We start from the raw sequence: 19,823 nt of genomic DNA, 5'->3' as shown, positions 1-19,823 counted from the left end.
AGTTTAGAGTTAAGAAGTTTTAAATGAGTTTAGAGTTTATAAGTTTTAATAAATTTAGAGTTTACAAGTTTAAATGAGTTTAAGAGTTCAGAGTTTATTAATTTATGAGTTTAAGAGTTCATAAGTCTATAAGTTAATAAGTTAATTAGTTTATAAGTGTATGAGTTTAGAGTTTATTAGTTTAAATGAGTCTCAATGGCTCATATAGTATATAGAATGGCAGTTTGGTTTAGTCTTCAAGGTGTTTTGATTTAAATTTTGTCGGTTTGAATTTTTTAGAACTCCCCAATGTAAGTCAATGGGAGTTTTTGAATGAGTTTTTTCGAGTTTTGATCGTCATTTTTAGGAAAACCTTAAATCCGATCAGTCTGAAAAGATATAGCAATGCGAGTCAGATCAGTTTGAGTGTCTGTGCCGAGTTTGGAGTATGTGGAGTTAAAGCTCTAGGAGGAGTTTGAGTTGTAAATTTTTACGGTCAGAAGAATAATAATAATAATAATAATAATAAGTTTAAATAGGATTTCAATATGTTGACTCTCTCAAGCCAACTTAATAATAAGTTTAAATAGGATTTCAATATGTTGGCTCTCTCAAGCCAACTTAATAATAATAAGTTTAAATAGGATTTCAATATGTTGGCTCTCTCAAGCCAACTTAATAAGTTTAAATACAATATCAGTAAGTTGGCTCTCTCAAGCCAACTTAACTAGATTAAAAAGTTCGTCGAGACAAACTTTAAGTTGGCTTGAGAAAGCCGGACCAGAAAGTTTAAAGAAGTTTACAATAGTTTGGAGTTTAAATTAGTTTAAAGTTTAAAGTAGTTTAAAGTTTAAAGTAGTTTAAAGTTTAAATTAGTTTGAAGTTTAAAGTAGTTTAAAGTTTAAAGTATTTAAAGTTTAAAGTAGTTTAAAGTTTTAATTAGTTTGAAGTTTAAATTAGCTTAAAGTTTAAATTAGTTTAAAGTAGTTTAAAGTTTAAATTAGGTAGTTTAAAGTTAAAAAGTTGTTGGGGGTTTTCTAGTGGGTTGCTAAGGTGTTCTCGGTGGTTGCTAGGCGGTTGCTAGGGTGTTCTGGGTGGTTGCTATGGTGTTGCTAGGCAGTTGCTAGGGTATTTCCTGCTGGTTGCTAGGCGGTTGCTAGGGTGTTCTGGGTGGTTGCTATGGTGTTGCTAGGCGGTTGCTAGGGTGTTCTGGGTGGTTGCTATGGTGTTGCTAGGCGGTTGCTAGGGTATTCTGGGTGGTTGCTAGGGCGTTGCTAGGCAGTTGCTAGGGTGTTCTGGGTGGTTGCTAGGGCGTTGCTAGGCAGTTGCTAGGGTGTTCTGGGTGGTTGCTATGGTGTTGCTAAGCAGTTGCTAAGGTCTTCTGGTTAGTTGCTAGGCGGTTGCTAGGGTATTCTTGGTGGTTGCTAGGGTGTTGCTAGGTGGTTTCTAGAGCGTTCTGGGTGGTTGCTATGGTGTTGCTAGGCGGTTGCTATGGTATTCTGGGTGGTTGCTAGGGCGTTGCTAGGGTGTTCTGGGTGGTTGCTAGGCAGTTGCTAGGTGGTTGCTAGGGTGTTATGGGTGGTTGCTATGGTGTTGCTAAGCAGTTGCTAAGGTGTTCTGGTTGGTTGCTAGGCGGTTGCTAGGGTATTATTGGTGGTTGCTAGGGTGTTGCTAGGTGGTTTCTAGAGCGTTCTGGGTGGTTGCTATGGTGTTGCTAGGCGGTTGCTATGGTATTCTGGGTGGTTGCTAGGGTGTTCTGGGTGGTTGCTAGGGCGTTGCTAGGCAGTTGCTAGGGTATTCTGGGTGGTTGCTAGGGTGTGCTGGGTGGTTGCTAGGCGGTTGCTAGGCAGTTCTGGGTGGTTGCTAGGGTGTTATTGGTGGTTGCTAGGCAGTTGCTAGGTGGTTGCTAGGGTGTTCTTGGTGGTTGCTATGGTGTTGCTAGGCAGTTGCTATGGTATTCTGGGTGGATGCTAGGGCGTTGCTAGGCGGTTGCTAGGGTGTTCTGGGTGGTTGCTAGGGCGTTGCTAGGCGGTTGCTAGGGTATTCTGGGTGTTTGCTAGGATGTTGCTAGGCAGTTGCTAGGGTGTTCTGGGTGGTTGTTATGGTGTTGCTAGGCGGTTGCTAGGGTGTTGCTAGGCAGTTGCTAGGGTATTCTGGGTGGTTGCTATGGTGTTGCTAGGCGGTTGCTAGGGTATTCTGGGTGGTTGCTAGGCGGTTGCTAGGGTATTCTTGGTGGTTGCTAGGGCGTTGCTAGGCAGTTGCTAGGGTACTCTGGGTGGTTGCTAGGGCGTTGCTAGGCAGTTGCTAGGGTGTTCTGGGTGGTTGCTATGGTGTTGCTAGATGGTTGGTAGGGTATTTTAGGTGGTTGCTAGGGAGTTGCTATGCAGTTGCTAGGGTGTTCAGGGTGGTTGTTAAGGTATTATGGGTGGTTACTATGGTGTTACTAAGTGGTTGGTAGTTGTCACTGATGATTACTATTGCAGTTCTTAGCATTTTCTTGGCATGATTTAGCACTTACCTAATCGCTATTAGCATGTAGCTATTCACAGCTAGCATGTGTAGCATGTTGGAATTCCTCTTTGCTAGTATGAGTCAAAAGAGCCAACCCCCATCTCTATACGATGTTCTGATGCAGAGAAATAGGTCTTGCAAAATGGTTGCTAAGGTACTTTGTTTGGTTGCTAGGGAATGGCTTGGCAGCTGCCAATCATGAAACTCTAAAGGCCGCTTGTCAGTATGAATGATATAAACCAACTCCCATTCCTCTGTGACATTTAGAATGAAAGACATCCCTCTATGGACTTTGGTTGCTAAGGTGCTTGACAATGGTTGCTAGGGTGGGGCTAGCAAGTGTTGTGGTGTCTCATGAATGGCTGTTTGCTGCCCTGAGTCAAACTTGTCTTAACCCCATCTCTTTATGATGTTCTGGTGCAGAGATATAGGTCTTGTAAAATGGTTGCTAGGGTACTCTGTTTGGTTGCTATGGAGTTGCTTGGCAGCTGCCAGTGATGAAACTGCAAAGGCTTCTTGTCACTATAAATGATATAAACCAACTCCCATGCCTCTGTGACATTCAGAATGGAAGATATCCCTCTTTGGATTTTGGTTGCTAAGGTGTTCGACAATGGTTGCTAGGGAGGGGCTAGGAAGTGTTGAGGTGGTTCATGATTGGCTGTTTGCTTCCCCGAGTCAAATGAGACCACCCCCATGTTTCTATGACAATTCAGTCCGATGATATCCCTTTGATCTCTTTCAATGGAAGTCTATGGGACTTGTTGCTAAGGTGCTCTAAATGGTTGCTAGGGCGTGGCTTGATAGCTTCACAATGAGCCTGAGAGACTGATTGGTTGTCTGAGTAAAATGAGCCCACCCCCTTGTCTCTATGACACTGTGATCCAGAGCTACGTTCAATACAAAATCCCCATGCAATGTTGTAAGTCAATGGGAAAATTTGGGACGCTCCTGCCCCCCAGGGGTGCAACTTTTACCCCATTGTGAGGTATGTTCTTACAGAGCCTGCCAGCCTCTTCAAATGTGGTGACCCACATGTCTGTACGAAATCCTCTCTCAGAGCTATGAGTGGTCAAAGTTCGTTGCAATGTTAAGTCTATGGGACTTTTTTGGCTGCTTTTTTGCCCCTGGGGCAAACATCATACCCCCGATCGCTTATAAAAGTCATAGCACACCTCTCCTCAATGAGCCGGTCGATTTGACACCTCTGTCAGGGGTCTGACACAAACGGTGCGGGGCGAGTTACGCGCCAAACTTTGTCCAGAATAATAAGAAGAAGAAGAAGAAGAAGAAGTATGCAAGAGAACACTAATGATGCCTTGCTTTCAGCAAGCACCATTAACTAGAATGTACATTTCCTGAAGAAAATGTGAAATGGTGCTTGCAGTGGCAAAACTCTCCACTCGGTTGCTAGGGTGTTGTACATGATTGCGTACGAGCCAACAACCATGTCTGTACAATGTTGTGGAGCTGAAATATAACTTCTATATGTTACAATATGGTTTATATGTGGCTCTAAACGGTTGCTAGGGCGTTGCTAGGGTATTCTGGGTGGTTGCTATGGTGTTGCTAGGCAGTTGCTAGGGTGTTCTGGGTGGTTGCTATGGTGTTGCTAGGCGGTTGCTAGGGTATACTGGGTGGTTGCTAGGCGGTTGCTAGGGTATTCTTGGTGGTTGCTATGGTGTTGCTAGGCGGTTGCTAGGGTATTCTGGGTGGTTGCTAGGCGGTTGCTAGGGTATTCTTGGTGGTTGCTAGGGCGTTGCTAGGTGGTTGCTAGGCTGTTCTGGGTGGTTGCTATGGCGTTGCTAGGCGGTTGCTAGGGTATTCTGGGTGGTTGCTATGGTGTTGCTAGGCAGTTGCTAGGGTATTCTGGGTGGTTGCTAGGCGGTTGCTAGGGTATTCTTGGTGGTTGCTATGGTGTTGCTAGGCGGTTGCTAGGGTATTCTGGGTGGTTGCTATGGTGTTCTGGGTGGTTGCTATGGTGTTCTGGGTGGTTGCTATGATGTTGTTAGGTGGTTGCTAGGGTATTCTGGGTGGATGCTAGGGCGTTGCTAGGCGGTTGCTAGGGTATTCTGGGTGGTTGCTAGGGCGTTGCTAGGCAGTTGCTAGGGTGTTCTGGGTGGTTGCTATGGTGTTGCTAGGCGGTTGCTAGGGTATTCTGGGTTGTTGCTAGGCGGTTGCTAGGGTATTCTTGGTGGTTGCTATGGTGTTGCTAGGCGGTTGCTAGGGTATTCTGGGTGGTTGCTATGGTGTTCTGGGTGGTTGCTATGGTGTTCTGGGTGGTTGCTATGGTGTTGCTAGGTGGTTGCTAGGGTATTCTGGGTGGTTGCTAGGGCGTTGCTAGGGTATTCTGGGTGGTTGCTAGGGCGTTGCTAGGCGGTTGCTAGGATATTCTGGGTGGTTGCTAGGGCATTGCTAGGCAGTTGCTAGGGTTTTCTGGGTGGTTGCTATGGTGTTGCTAGGCGGTTGCTAGGGTATTCTGGGTTGTTGCTAGGTGGTTGCTAGGGTATTCTTGGTGGTTGCTATGGTGTTGCTAGGCGGTTGCTAGGGTATTCTGGGTGGTTGCTATGGTGTTCTGGGTGGTTGCTATGGTGTTCTGGGTGGTTGCTATGGTGTTGCTAGGTGGTTGCTAGGGTATTCTGAGTGGTTGCTAGGGCATTGCTAGGCAGTTGCTAGGGTATTATGGGTGGTTGCTATGGTGTTGCTAGGTGGTTGCTAGGGTATTCTAGGTGGTTGCTAGGGTATTCTGGGTGGTTGCTATGGTGTTGCTAGGCGGTTGCTAGGGTATTCTGGGTGGTTGCTAGGGCGTTGTTAGGGTATTCTTGGTGGTTGCTAGGGTGTTCTGGGTGGTTGCTATGGTGTTGCTAGGCAGTTGCTATGGTATTTCGGGTGGATGCTAGGGCGTTGCTAGGCAGTTGCTAGGGTGTTCTGGGTGGTTGCTAGGCAGTTGCTAGGTGTTCTAGGGGGTTGCTAGACAGTTGCTAGGGTGTTCTGGGTGGTTGCTAGGGCGTTGCTAGGCAGTTGCTAGGGTGTTCTGGGTGGTTGCTATGGTGTTGCTAGGGTATTCTGGGTGGTTGCTATGGTGTTGCTAGGCGGTTGCTAGGGTATTCTGGGTGGTTGCTAGGGCGTTGCTAGGCAGTTGCTAGGGTATTCTGGGTGGTTGCTATGGTGTTGCTAGGCGGTTGCTAGGGTATTCTGGGTGGTTGCTAGGGCGTTGCTAGGGTATTCTTGGTGGTTGCTAGGGTGTTCTGGGTGGTTGCTATGGTGTTGCTAGGCAGTTGCTATGGTATTTTGGGTGGATGCTAGGGCATTGCTAGGCAGTTGCTAGGGTGTTCTGGGTGGTTGCTAGGCAGTTGCTAGGTGTTCTAGGGGGTTGCTAGACAGTTGCTAGGATGTTCTGGGTGGTTGCTACGGTATTTTTGGTGGTTACTAGAGCATTTCTAGACGTTGCTAGGGTGTTCAGGATGGTTGCTAGGGTATTTTTTTTAGTTGCTATGGTGTTACTAGGTGGTTGGTAGTTGTCAAAGATGGTTACTATGGAGTTTTTATAGAGTTATTAAAATCTTTAATAACGAGTGCCTTCAGTACGGCACTCGGCCGCAGCCGAATAGGCACAAGCATGGAGCAATATCGCAAGGCCACGAGTGTAATATTGCGTTAAAAAATACAAAAAAATGTAAAAAACATTTTTTTTTGGTTTAGGGTGGTTGCTAGGGAGCTCTTAGTGGTTGCTAGGGTGCTGAAACTGGTTGCTAGGGTGTGGCTATGAAGATTTTAAGCCATTACTTATTGGCTGCTTGATAATATAAATCCTCTGAGGGAGAGAGAGAGGGAGAGACGCAGGGCTGTCAGGCCCTTTGGAGTCTGTGTGTGTGAAAACGGCAGTTGGGATTCAAATGTTTTTAGAACTCCCCATGTTAAGTCAATGGGACTTTTTTGGCCGCTTTTTCGTCCGCTGTGCGAACATCGTACACCCGATCGCTTAGAAAAGTCATAGCACACCTCTCCTCAATGAGCCGGTCGATTTGACACCTCACTCAGGGGTCTGTGACAAACGGTGCGGGGCGCATTACGCGCCAAACTTTGTCCAGAATAATAATAAGAACTTGAATGTACATTTCCTGAAGAAAATGTGAAATGGTGCTTGCAGTGGCAAAACTCGCCACTCGGTTGCTAGGGTGTTGTACATGATTGCATACGAGCCAACAACCATGTCTGTACGATGTTGTGGAGCTGAAATATAGCTTCTATATGTTGCAATATGGTTGCTAGGTGACTCTAAACGGTTGCTAGGGTGTGAATTCAGTTACCATGGTGATAGTTACAGACTGTTTCCCAACCAAAACAAAAGAGCCAACCCCCATCTCTATACGATGTTCTGATGCAGAGACATGGGTCTTGATAAACGGTTGTTAGGGTCCTCTGTTTGGTTGCTAAGGAGTGGCTTGACAGCTGCCAATCATGAAACTCCAAAGGCTGCTTGTCAGTATGAATGATTCAAACCAAATCCCATGCCTCTGTGACATTCAGAATGGAAGATATCCCTCTTTGGATTTTGGTTGCTAGGGTACTCTGTTTGGTTGCTAGGGAGTGGCTTGGCAGCTGCCAATAATGAAACTACAAAGGCTTCTTGTCACTATGAATGATATAAACCAACTCCCATGCCTCTGTGACATACAGAATGGAAGATATCCCTCTTTGGATTTTGGTTGCTAGGGTACTCTGTTTGGTTGCTAGGAAGTGGCTTGGTAGCTGCCAATCATGAAACTCCAAAGGCTGCTTGTCAGTATGAATGATATAAACCAACTCCCATCTCTATACGATGTTCTGATACAGAGATATTTGTTTTACTAAACGGTTGCTAGGGTACTCTGTTTGGTTGCTAGGGAGTGGCTTGGCAGCTGCCAAAGATGAAACTGCAAAGGCTTCTTGTCACTATGAATGATATAAACCAACTCCCATTTCTCTGTGACATTCAGAATGGAAGATATCCCTCTTTGGATTTTGGTTGCTAGTGTATTCTGTTTGGTTGCTATGGAGTGGCTTGGCAGCTGCCAATGATGAAAGTGCAAAGGCTTCTTGTCACTATGAATGATATAAACCAACTCCCATTTCTCTGTGACATTCAGAATGGAAGATATCCCTCTTTGAATTTTGGTTGCTAGGGTACTCTGTTTGGTTACTAGGGAGTGGCTTGGCAGCTGCCAATCATGAAACTCCAAAGGCTGCTTGTCAGTATGAATGATACAAACCAACTCCCATCTCTATACGATGTTCTGATGCAGAGATATAGGTCTTGCTAAACGGTTGCTAGGGTACTCTGTTAGGTTGCTAGGGAGTGGCTTGGCAGCTGCCAATGATGAAACTGCAAAGGCTTTGTGTCACTATGAATGATATAAACCAACTCCCATGCCTCTGTGACATTCAGAATGGCTGATATCCCTCTTTGGATTTAGGTTGCTAGGGTACTCTGTTTGGTTGCTATGTAGTGGCTTGGTAGCTGCCAATGACGAAACTGCAAAGGCTTCTTGTCACTATGAATGATATAAACCAACTCCCATTTCTCTGTGACATTCAGAATGGAAGATATCCCTCTTTGAATTTTGGTTGCTAGGGTACTCTTTTTGGTTGCTAGGGAGTGGCTTGGCAGCTGCCAATGATGAAACTCCAAAGGCTGCTTGTCAGTATGAATGATACAAACCAACTCCCATGCCTCTGTGACATTCAGAATGGAAGATATCCCTCTTTGGATTTTTGTTGATAGGGTGATCGACAATGGTTGCTAGGGAGGGGCTTGGAAGTGTTGAGGTGATTCATGATTGGCTGTTTGCTGCCCCGAGTCAAATGAGACCACCCCCATGTTTCTATGACAATTCAGTCTGGAGATATCTCTTTGAACTCTTTCAATGGAAGTCTATGGAACTTGTTGCTAAGGGGCTCTAAATGGTTGCCAGGGCGTGGCTTGATAGCTTCACAATGATCCTGAGAGACTGATTGGTCGTCTGAGTAAAATGAGCCCTCCCCCTTGTCTCTATGACACTGTGATCCAGAGCTACGTTCAATACAAAGTCCCTATGCAATTTACCATAGTAGGAAAAGCATGTGTGTTTCACGGGATGTTCCTTCCCCATAGTAAATCAATGGGGCAACTTTGGGCATCTCCTGCCCCCCAGGGGTGCAACTTTTACCCCATTGTGAGGTATGTTCTTACAGAGCCTGTCAGCCTCTTCAAATGTGGCAAATCACACTATTCTCCGAAATCCTCGCTCAGAGCTACGAGTGGTCAAAGTTCGTCGCAATGTTAAGTCAATGGGACTTTTTTGGCCGCTTTTTCGCCCCTGGGGCGAACACCGCACCCCCGATCGCTTATAAAAGTCATAGCACACCTCTCCTCAATGAACCGGTCGATTTGACACCACACTCAGGGATCTGTGACAAACGGTGCGGGGCGAGTTACGCGCCAAACTTTGTCCAGAATAATAATAAGAATAAGAACTAGAATGTACATTTCCTGAAGAAAATGTGAAGTGGTGCTTGCAGTGGCAAAACTCGCCACTCGGTTGCTAGGGTGTTGTACATGTTTGCATTCGAGCCAACAACCATGTCTGTACGATGTTGTGGAGCTGAAATATGGCTTCTATATGTTGCAATATGGTTGCTAGGTGGCTCTAAATGGTTGCTAGGGTGTGAATACACAGTTACCATGGTGATATTTACAGGCTGTTTTACAACTGAAACTAATGAGCCAACCCCCATCTCTATACAATATTCTGATGCAGAGATGTAGGTCTTGTAAAATGGTTGCTAGGGTACTCTGTTTGGTTGCTATGGAGATGCTTGTCAGCTGCTAATGATGAAACTACAAAGGCTTCTTGTTAGCATGAATGATATAAACCAACTCCCATCTCTATACGATGTTCTGATGCAGAGATATACGTTTTGCTAAACGGTTGCTAGGGTACTCTATTTGGTTGCTAGCGAGTGGCTTGTCAGCTGCCAATCATGAAACTCCAAAGGCTTCTTGTCACTATGAATGATATAAACCAACTCCCATGCCTCTGCGACATTCAGAATGGAAGATATGCCTCTTTGGATTTTGGTTGCTAGGGTACTCTGTTTGGTTGCTAGGGAGTGGCTTGTCAGCTGTCAATGATGAAATTCCAAAGGCTTCTTGTCATTATGAATTATATAATCCAACTCCCATGCCTCTGTGACATTCAGAATGTAAGATATGCCTCTTTGGATTTTGGTTGCTAGGGTACTCTTTTTGGTTGCTATGGAGTTACTTGGCACCTGCCAATGATGCAATTCCAAAGGCTTCTTGTCACTATGAATGATATAAACCAACTCCCATGCCTCTGTGACATTCAGAATGGAAGATATCCCTCTTTGGATTGTTGTTGCTAAGGTGCTCGACAATGGTTGCTAGGGAGGGGCTAGGAAGTGTTGAGGTGATTTATGATTGGCCGTTTGCTGCCCTGAGTCAAACTTGTGTTAACCCCATCTCTTTATGATGTTCTGATGCAGAGATATAGGTCTTGCAAAATGGTTGCTAGGGTACTCTGTTTGGTTGCTAGGGAGTGGCTTGGCAGCTGCCAATCATGAAACTCCAAAGGCTGCTTGTCAGTATGTATGATATAAACCAACTCCCATGCCTCTGTGACATTCAGAATAGAAGATATCCCTCTTTGGATTGTTGTTGCTAAGGTGCTCGACAATGGTTGCTAGGGAGGGGCTAGGAAGTGTTGAGGTGATTTATGATTGGCCGTTTGCTGCCCTGAGTCAAACTTGTGTTAACCCCATCTCTTTATGATGTTCTGATGCAGAGATATAGGTCTTGCAAAATGGTTGCTAGGGTACTCTGTTTGGTTGCTAGGGAGTGGCTTGGCAGCTGCCAATCATGAAACTCCAAAGGCTGCTTGTCAGTATGTATGATATAAACCAACTCCCATGCCTCTGTGACATTCAGAATAGAAGATATCTCTCTATGAATTTTGGTTGCTAAGGTGCTCGACAATGGTTGCTAGGGAGGGGCTAGGAAGTGGTGAGGTGATTCATGATTGGCTGTTTGCTGCCCCGAGTCAAATGAGACCACCCCCATGTTTCTATGACAATTCAGTCCTGAGATATCCCTTTGATCTCTTTCAATGGAAGTCTATGGGACTTGTTGCTAAGGTGCTCTAAATGGTTGCTAGGGCGTGGCTTGATAGCTTCACAATGATCCTGAGAGACTGATTGGTCATCTGAGTAAGATGAGCCCTCCCCCTTGTCTCTATGACACTGTGATCCAGAGCTACGTTCATTACAAAATCCCTATGCAATTTACCATAGTAGGAAAAGCATGTGTGTTTCACGGGACATTCCTTCCCCATAGTAAGTCAATGGGACAACTTTGGGACGCTCCTGCCCCCCAGGGGTGCAACTTTTACCCCATTGTGAGGTATGTTCTTACAGAGCCTGTCAGCCTCTTCAAATGTGGCAAATCACACGTTTCTGCAAAATCCTCGCTCAGAGCTATGAGTGCTCAAAGTTCGTCGCAATGTTAAGTCAATGGAACTTTTTGGGGCGCTTTTTCGCCCCTGGGGCGAACACCGCACCCCCGATCGCTTATAAAAGTCATAGCACACCTCTCCTCAATAAGCCGGTCGATTTGACACCTCATTCATGGGTCTGTGACAAACGGTGCGGGGCGAGTTACGCGCCAAACTTTTGTCCAGAACAAGAAGAAGAAGAAGAAGAAGAACTAGAATGTACATTTCCTGAAGGAAATGTGAAATGGTGCTTGCAGTGGCAAAACTCGCCACTCGGTTGCTAGAATGTGGTACATGATTGCATACGAGCCAACAAACATGTCTGTACGATGTTCTGGTGCTGAGATATGGCTTATTCATGTTGTTCAGGTGGTTGCTAGGGTGTTGCTAGGGTGTTCTGTGTGGTTGCTAGGGAGTTGCTAGGTGGTTGCTATGGTGTTGCTAGGCGGTTGCTAGGGTATTCTGGGTGGTTGCTAGGGCGTTGCTAGGCAGTTGCTAGGGTGTTCTGGGTGGTTGCTATGGTGTTGCTAGGCGGTTGCTAGGGTATTCTGGGTGGTTGCTACGGCGTTGCTAGGTGGTTGCTAGGGTATTCTAGGTGCTTGCTATGGTGTTGCTAGGTGGTTGCTAGGGTATTCTGGGTGGTTGCTAGGGCATTGCTAAGCAGTTGCTAGGGTGTTCTGGGTGGTTGCTATGGTGTTGCTAGGCGGTTGCTAGGCAGTTGCTAGGGTATTCTGAGTGGTTGCTATGGTGTTGCTAGGGTATTCTGGGTGGTTGCTATGATGTTGCTAGGCAGTTGCTAGGGTATTCTGGGTAGTTGCTAGGCGGTTGCTAGGGTATACTTGGTGGTTGCTAGGGCGTTGCTAGGTGGTTGCTAGGGTGTTCTGGGTGGTTGCTATGGTGTTGCTAGGCAGTTGCTATGGTATTCTGGGTGGATGCTAGGGCATTGCTAGGCAGTTGCTAGGGTGTTCTGGGTGGTTGCTATGATGATACTAGGCAGTTGCTAGGGTATTCTGGGTAGTTGCTAGGCGGTTGCTAGGGTATACTTGGTGGTTGCTAGGGCGTTGCTAGGTGGTTGCTAGGGTGTTCTGGGTGGTTGCTATGGTGTTGCAAGGCGGTTGCTAGGGTATTCTGGGTGGTTACTAGGGCGTTGCTAGGCAGTTGCTAGGGTGTTCTGGGTGGTTGCTATGGTGTTGCTAGGCGGTTGCTAGGGTATTCTGAGTGGTTGCTAGGCAGTTGCTAGGGTGTTCTGGGTGGTTGCTAGGGTGTAGCTAGGCAGTTGCTAGGGTGTTCTGGGTGGTTGCTAGGGTGTTGCTAGGCAGTTTCTAGGTTGTTCTGGGTGGTTGCTATGGTGTTGCTAGGCGGTTGCTAGGGTATTCTGGGTGGTTGCTAGGCGTTGCTAGGCAGTTGCTAGGGTGTTCTGGGTGGTTGCTAGGCCGTTGCTAGGTGGTTGCTAGGGTGTTCTGGGTGGTTGCTATGGTGTTGCTAGGCGGTTGCTAGGGTATTCTGGGTGGTTGCTAGGGCGTTGCTAGGCAGTTGCTAGGGTGTTCTGGGTGGTTCCTATGGTGTTGCTAGGTGTTTGGTAGGGTATTTTGGGTGGTTGCTAGGCGGTTGCTAGGCAGTTGCTAGGGTGTTCAGGGTGGTTGCTAAGGTATTATGGGTGGTTACTATGGTGTTACTAAGTGGTTGGTAGTTGTCACTGATGATTACTATTGCAGTTCTTAGCATTTTCTTGGCATGATTTAGCACTTACCTAATCGCTATTAGCATGTAGCTATTCACAGCTAGCATGTGTAGCATGTTGGAATTCCTCTTTGCTAGTATGAGTCAAAAGAGCTAACCCCCATCTCTATACGATGTTCTGATGCAGAGAAATAGGTCTTGCAAAATGGTTGCTAAGGTACTTTGTTTGGTTGCTAGGGAATGGCTTGGCAGCTGCCAATCATGAAACTCTAAAGGCTGCTTGTCAGTATGAATGATATAAACCAACTCCCATTCCTCTGTGACATTCAGAATGAAAGACATCCCTCTATGGATTTTGGTTGCTAAGGTGCTTGACAATGGTTGCTAGGGCGGGGCTAGCAAGTGTTGTGGTGTCTCATGAATGGCTGTTTGCTGCCCTGAGTCAAACTTGTCTTAACCCCATCTCTTTATGATGTTCTGGTGCAGAGATATAGATCTTGTAAAATGGTTGCTAGGGTACTCTGTTTGGTTGCTATGGAGTTGCTTGGCAGCTGCCAATGATGAAACTGCAAAGGCTTCTTGTCACTATAAATGATATAAACCAACTCCCATGCCTCTGTGACATTCAGAATGGAAGATATCCCTCTTTGGATTTTGGTTGCTAAGGTGTTCGACAATGGTTGCTAGGGAGGGGCTAGGAAGTGTTGAGGTGATTCATGATTGGCTGTTTGCTTCCCCGAGTCAAATGAGACCACCCCCATGTTTCTATGACAATTCAGTCCGGAGATATCCCTTTGATCTCTTTCAATGGAAGTCTATGGGACTTGTTGCTAAGGTGCTCTAAATGGTTGCTAGGGCGTGGCTTGATAGCTTCACAATGATCCTTAGAGACTGATTGGTCGTCTGATTAAAATGAGCCCGCCCCCTTGTCTCTCTGACACTGTGATCCAGAGCTACGTTCAATACAAAATCCCTATGCAATGTGTAGGACGGCCCATTTCATGGGCCGTCCTACACCATTGTAAGTCAATGGGAAACTTTGGGACGCTCCTGCCCCCCAGGGGTGCAACTTTTACCCCATTGTGAGGTATGTTCTTACAGAGCCTGTCAGCCTCTTCAAATGTGGCAAATCACACGTTTCTCCGAAATCCTCGCTCCGAGCTACGAGTGCTCAAAGTTCGTCCCAATGTTAAGTCATTGGGACTTTTTGGGACGCTTTTTCACCCCTGGGGCGAACACCGCCCCCCCGATCGCTTATAAAAGTCATAGCACACCTCTCCTCAATGAGCCGGTCGATTTGACACCTCACTCAGGGGTCTGTGACAAACGGTGCGGGGCGAGTTACGCGCCAAACTTTTGTCCGGAATAATAAGAAGTAGAAGAATAATAACTAGAATGTACATTTCCTGAAGAAAATGTGAAGTGGTGCTTGCAGTAGCAAAATTCGCCACTGGGCAGATGCTAACACAATTACCATGTTGTGATACCATGATATACCACGTTTTAGCATTATTTACCACGATTTACCATGATTATAAGATGATTTACTACGATTTACCACATTCCAGCATGATTTACTATGATTAACATGTTGTTAGAATGATGCTAGCATGATTAGCATGTTGTTAACATGATTAGCATCTTGGTCGCATGATGCTAGCTTGATTAACATGTTGGTAGCATGATGCTAGCATGATTAGCATGTTGCTAGCATGCTTTTAACAAGAAGCTAGCATGATTAGCAATTTGCTAGCATGTTTTTAGCTAGATGCTAACATGATTAGCATGTTGCTAGCAATATGCTAGCTTGATTAGCATGTTGCTAGCATGATGCTAGCTTGATTAACATGTTGGTAGCATAATGCTAGCATGATTAGCATGTGCTAGCATGCTTTTAACAAGATGCTAGCATGATTAGCAATTTGCTAGCATGTTTTTAGCTAGATGCTAACATGATTAGCATGTTGCTAGCAATATGCTAGCTTGATTAGCATGTTGCTAGCATGATGCTAGCTTGATTAACATGTTGGTAGCATAATGCTAGCATGATTAGCATGTTGCTAGCATGCTTTTAACAAGATGCTAGCATGATTAGCAATTTGCTAGCATGTTTTTAGCTAGATGCTAACATGATTAGCATGTTGCTAGCAATATGCTAGCTTGATTAGCATGTTGCTAGCATGATGCTAGTATGATTAGCATGTTGCTAGCATGTTTTTAGCAAGATGCTGTTGCCAGGTGGTTGCTAGGGTGTTCTGGGTGGTTGCTATGGTTTTGCTAGGCAGTTGCTATGGTGTTCTGGGTGGTTGCTAGGTAGTTGCTAGGGTATTCTTGGTGGTTGCTAGGCAGTTGCTAGGGTATTCTTGGTGGTTGCTAGGGCGTTGCTAGGTGGTTGCTAGGGTGTTCTGGGTGGTTGCTATGGTGTTGCTAGACAGTTGCTATCGTATTCTGGGTGGATGCTATGGCGTTGCTAGGCAGTTGCTAGAGTGTTCTGGGTGGTTACTAGGCAGTTGCTAGGTGTTCTGGGTGGTTGCTAGGCAGTTGCTAGGGTGTTCTGGGTGGTTGCGAGTGCCTTATGTACGGCACTCGGCCTGCGGCCTCGTGCCTATGGCCGAATAGGCACAAGCATGGAGCAATTTCGCAAGGCCACGAGTGTAATATTGCTTTAATTTAAAAAAAAAAGCAGTTGCTAGGGTGTTCTGGGTGGTTGCGAGTGCCTTCAGTACGGCACTCGGCCTGCGGCCTCGTGCCTATGGCCGAATAGGCACCAGCATGGAGTGATTTCGGAAGGCCACGAGTGTAATATTGCTTTAAAAAATAAAAAAAAATAAAAAACTTTTTTTTTTTTGGTATAGGGTGGTTGCTAGGGAGCTCTTAGTGGTTGCTAGGGTGCTGAAACTGGTTGCTAGGGTGTGGCTATGAAGATTTTAGGCCATTACTTATTGGCTGCTTGATAATATAAATCCTCTGAGGGAGAGAGAGAGGGAGAGGCGCAGGGGTGTCAGGCCCTTTGGAGTCTGTGTGTGTGAAAACGGCAGTTGGGATTCAAATATTTTTAGAACTCCCAATGTAAAGTCAATGGGGACTTTTTTGGCCGCTTTTTCGTCCGCTGTGCGAACATCGTACACCCGATCGCTTAGAAAAGTCATAGCACACCTCTCCTCAATGAGCCGGTCGATTTGACACTTCACTCAGGGGTCTGTGACAAACGGTGCGGGGCGCATTACGCGCCAAACTTTGTCCAGAATAATAATAATAATAATAACTAGAATGTACATTTCCTGAAGAAAATGTGAAGTGGTGCTTGCAGTGGCAATATTCGCACTTGGGCAGATGCTAACACAATTAATATGTCGTGATACCATGATATACCACGTTTTAACATTATTCACCACGATTTACCATGTTTCTAAGATGATTTACTACGATTTAACACATTCCAGCATGATTTATTATGATTAACATGTTGTTAGAATGATGCTAGCATGATTAGCATGTTGTTAACATGATTAGCATGTTGGTAGCATGATGCTAGCATGATTAGCATGTTGTTAGCATGCTTTTAACAAGATGTTAGCATGATTAGCATGTTGCTAGCATTATGCTAGCTTGATTAGCATGTTGGTAGCATGATGCTAGCATTATTAGCATGTTGCTAGCATGATGCTAGCTTGATTAGCATGATGCTAGCTTGATTAGCATGTTGGTAGCATGATGCTAGCATGATTAGCATGTTGCTAGCATGCTTTTAACAAGATGCTAGCATGATTAGCATTTTGCTAGCATGTTTTTAGCTAGATGCTAACATGATTAGCATGTTGCTAGCAATATGCTAGCTTGATTAGCATGTTGCTAGCATGATGCTAGCTTGATTAGCATGTTGCTAACATGATGTTAGCTTGATTAACATGTTGCTAGCATGATGCTAGCTTGATTAGCATGATGCTAGCTTGATTAGCATGTTGGTAGCATGATGCTAGCATTATTAGCATGTTGCTAGCATGCTTTTAACAAGATGCTAGCATGATTAGCATTTTGCTAGCATGTTTTTAGCTAGATGCTAACATGATTAGCATGTTGCTAGCATGATGCTAGCTTGATTAGCATGTTGTTAGCATGATGCTAGCTTGATTAGCATGTTGGTAGCATGATGCTAGCATGATTAGCATAATGCTAGCATGATTAGCATGTTGCTAGCATGATGCTAGCTTGATTAGCATGTTGCTAGCATGTTTTTAGCAAGATGCTGTTGCCAGGTGGTTGCTAGGGTGTTCTGGGTGGTTGCTATGGTGTTGCTAGGCAGTTGCTATGGTGTTCTGGGTGGTTGCTAGGTAGTTGCTAGGGTATTCTTGGTGGTTGCTAGGCAGTTGCTAGGGTATTCTTGGTGGTTGCTAGGGCGTTGCTAGGTGGTTGCTAGGGTGTTCTGGGTGGTTGCTATGGTGTTGCTAGACAGTTGCTATCGTATTCTGGATAGATGCTAGGGCGTTGCTAGGCAGTTGCTAGAGTGTTCTGGGTGGTTACTAGGCAGTTGCTAGGTGTTCTGGGTGGTTGCTAGGCAGTTGCTATGGTGTTCTGGGTGGTTGCTAGGTAGTTGCTAGGGTATTCTTGGTGGTTGCTAGGCAGTTGCTAGGGTATTCTTGGTGGTTGCTAGGGCGTTGCTAGGTGGTTGCTAGGGTGTTCTGGGTGGTTGCTATGGTGTTGCTAGACAGTTGCTATCGTATTCTGGATAGATGCTAGGGCGTTGCTAGGCAGTTGCTAGAGTGTTCTGGGTGGTTACTAGGCAGTTGCTAGGTGTTCTGGGTGGTTGCTAGGCAGTTGCTAGGGTGTTCTGGGTGGTTGCGAGTGCCTTATGTACGGCACTCGGCCTGCGGCCTCGTGCCTATGGCCGAATAGGCACAAGCATGGAGCAATTTCGCAAGGCCACGAGTGTAATATTGCTTTAATTTTTTTTAAAAAAAGCAGTTGCTAGGGTGTTCTGAGTGGTTGCGAGTGCCTTCAGTACGGCACTTGGCCTGCGGCCTCGTGCCTATGGCCGAATAGGGTGTTCTGGGTGGTTCAGTACGGCACTCGGCCTGCGGCCTCGTGCCTATGGCCGAATAGGCACAAGCATGGAGTGATTTCGGATGGCCACGAGTGTAATATTGCTTTAAAAAATAAAAAAAATAAAAAAACTTTTTTTTTTTTGGTATAGGGTGGTTGCTAGGGAGCTCTTAGTGGTTGCTAGGGTGCTGTAACTGGTTGCTAGGGTGTGGCTATGAAGATTTTAGGCCATTACTTATTGGTTGCTTGATAATATAAATCCTCTGAGGGAGAGAGAGAGGGAGAGACGCAGGGGTGTCAGGCCCTTTGTGTCTGTGTGTGTGAAAAAGTCGGTTTGGATTTGAATTTTTTGGAATGCCCAATGTTAAGTCAATGGGACTTTTTTGGCCGCTTTTTCGTCCGCTGTGCGAACATCGTACACCCGATCGCTTAGAAAAGATATAGCACACCTCTCCTCAATGAGCCGGTCGATTTGACACCTCACTCAGGGGTCTGAGACAAACGGTGTGGGGCGAGTTACGCGCCAAACTTTGGTCCAGAATAAGTATGAGCAATAACAATAGTGTTGCTTTGAAAAGCACCACTAATAATAATAATAATAATAATAAGAATAATAAGTATGAGCAATAACAATAGTGATGCCTTGCTTTCAGCAAGCACCACTAATAAGTATGCAAGAGAACACTAATGATGCCTTGCTTTCAGCAAGCACCATTAATAATAAGTTTAAATAGGATTTCAATATGTTGGCTCTCTCAAGCCAACTTAACTAGAATGTACATTTCCTGAAGAAAATGTGAAGTGGTGCTTGCAGTGGCAAAACTCGCCACTCGGTTGCTAGAGTGTGGTACATGATTGCATACAAGCCAACAAACATGTCTGTACAATTTTCTGGTGCTGAGATATGGCTTATTCATGTAGTTCAGGTGGTTGCTTGGGTGTTCTGTGTGGTTGCTAGGGCTTTGCTAGGTAGTTGCTAGGTAGTTGCTAGGGTGTTCTGGGTGGTTGCTATGGTGTTCTGGGTGGTTGCTATGGTGTTGCTAGGCAGTTGCTATGGTATTCTGGGTGGATGCTAGGGCATTGCTAGGCAGTTGCTAGGGTGTTCTGAGTGGTTGCTATGGTGTTCTGGGTGGTTGCTATGGTGTTGCTAGGCAGTTGCTATGGTATTCTGGGTGGATGCTAGGGCATTGCTAGGCAGTTGCTAGGGTGTTCTGAGTGGTTGCTAAGGTGTTGCTAGGCGGTTGCTAGGGTATTTTGGGTGGTTGCTAGGGCGTTGCTAGGCAGTTGCTAGGGTGTTCTGAGTGGTTGCTTAGGTGTTACTAGGCGGTTGCTAGGGTATTCTGTGTGGTTGTTAGGGCGTTGCTAGGCAGTTGCTAAGGTGTTCTGAGTGGTTGCTAAGGTGTTGCTAGGCGGTTGCTAGGGTATTTTGGATGGTTGCTAGGGCGTTGCTAGGCAGTTGCTAGGGTATTTTGGGTGGTTGCTATGGTGTTGCTAGGCGGTTGCTAAGGTGTTCTGGGTGGTTGCTAGGCGGTTGCTAGGGTATTCTTGGTGGTTGCTAGGGCGTTGTTGGTGGTTGCTATGGTGTTGCTAAGCAGTTGCTAAGGTGTTCTGGGTGGTTGCTAGGCGGTTGCTAGGGTATTCTCGGTGGTCGCTAGGGCGTTGCTAGGTGGTTGCTAGGGTGTTGTGGGTGGTTGCTATGGTGTTTCTAGGCAGTTGCTATGGTATTCTGGGTGGATGCTAGGGCGTTGCTAGGCAGTTGCTAGGGTGTTCTAGGTGGTTGCTAGGTGTTCTGGGTGGTTGCTAGGCAGTTGCTAGGGTGTTCTGGGTGGTTGCTCTGGTAGTTTTGGTGGTTACTAGAGTGTTTCTAGATGTTGCTAGGGTGTTCAGGGTGGTTGCTAAGGTATGTTTGGTAGTTGCTATGGTGTTACTAGGTGGTTGGTAGTTGTCAAAGATGGTTACTATGGAGTTTTTATAGAGTTCTTGAAATCTTTAATGAGTGCGTTCAGTATGGCACGAGGCCTGTGGCCTCGTGCCTTTGGCCGAATATGCACAAGCATGGAGCAATATCACAAGGCTACGAGT

This window comes from Squalius cephalus, assembly GCF_949319135.1.
Source record: "Squalius cephalus genome assembly, contig: scaffold_54, whole genome shotgun sequence".
Classification (NCBI taxonomy): Eukaryota; Metazoa; Chordata; class Actinopteri; order Cypriniformes; family Leuciscidae; genus Squalius; species Squalius cephalus.
This window is presented reverse-complemented; position numbering follows the sequence as displayed.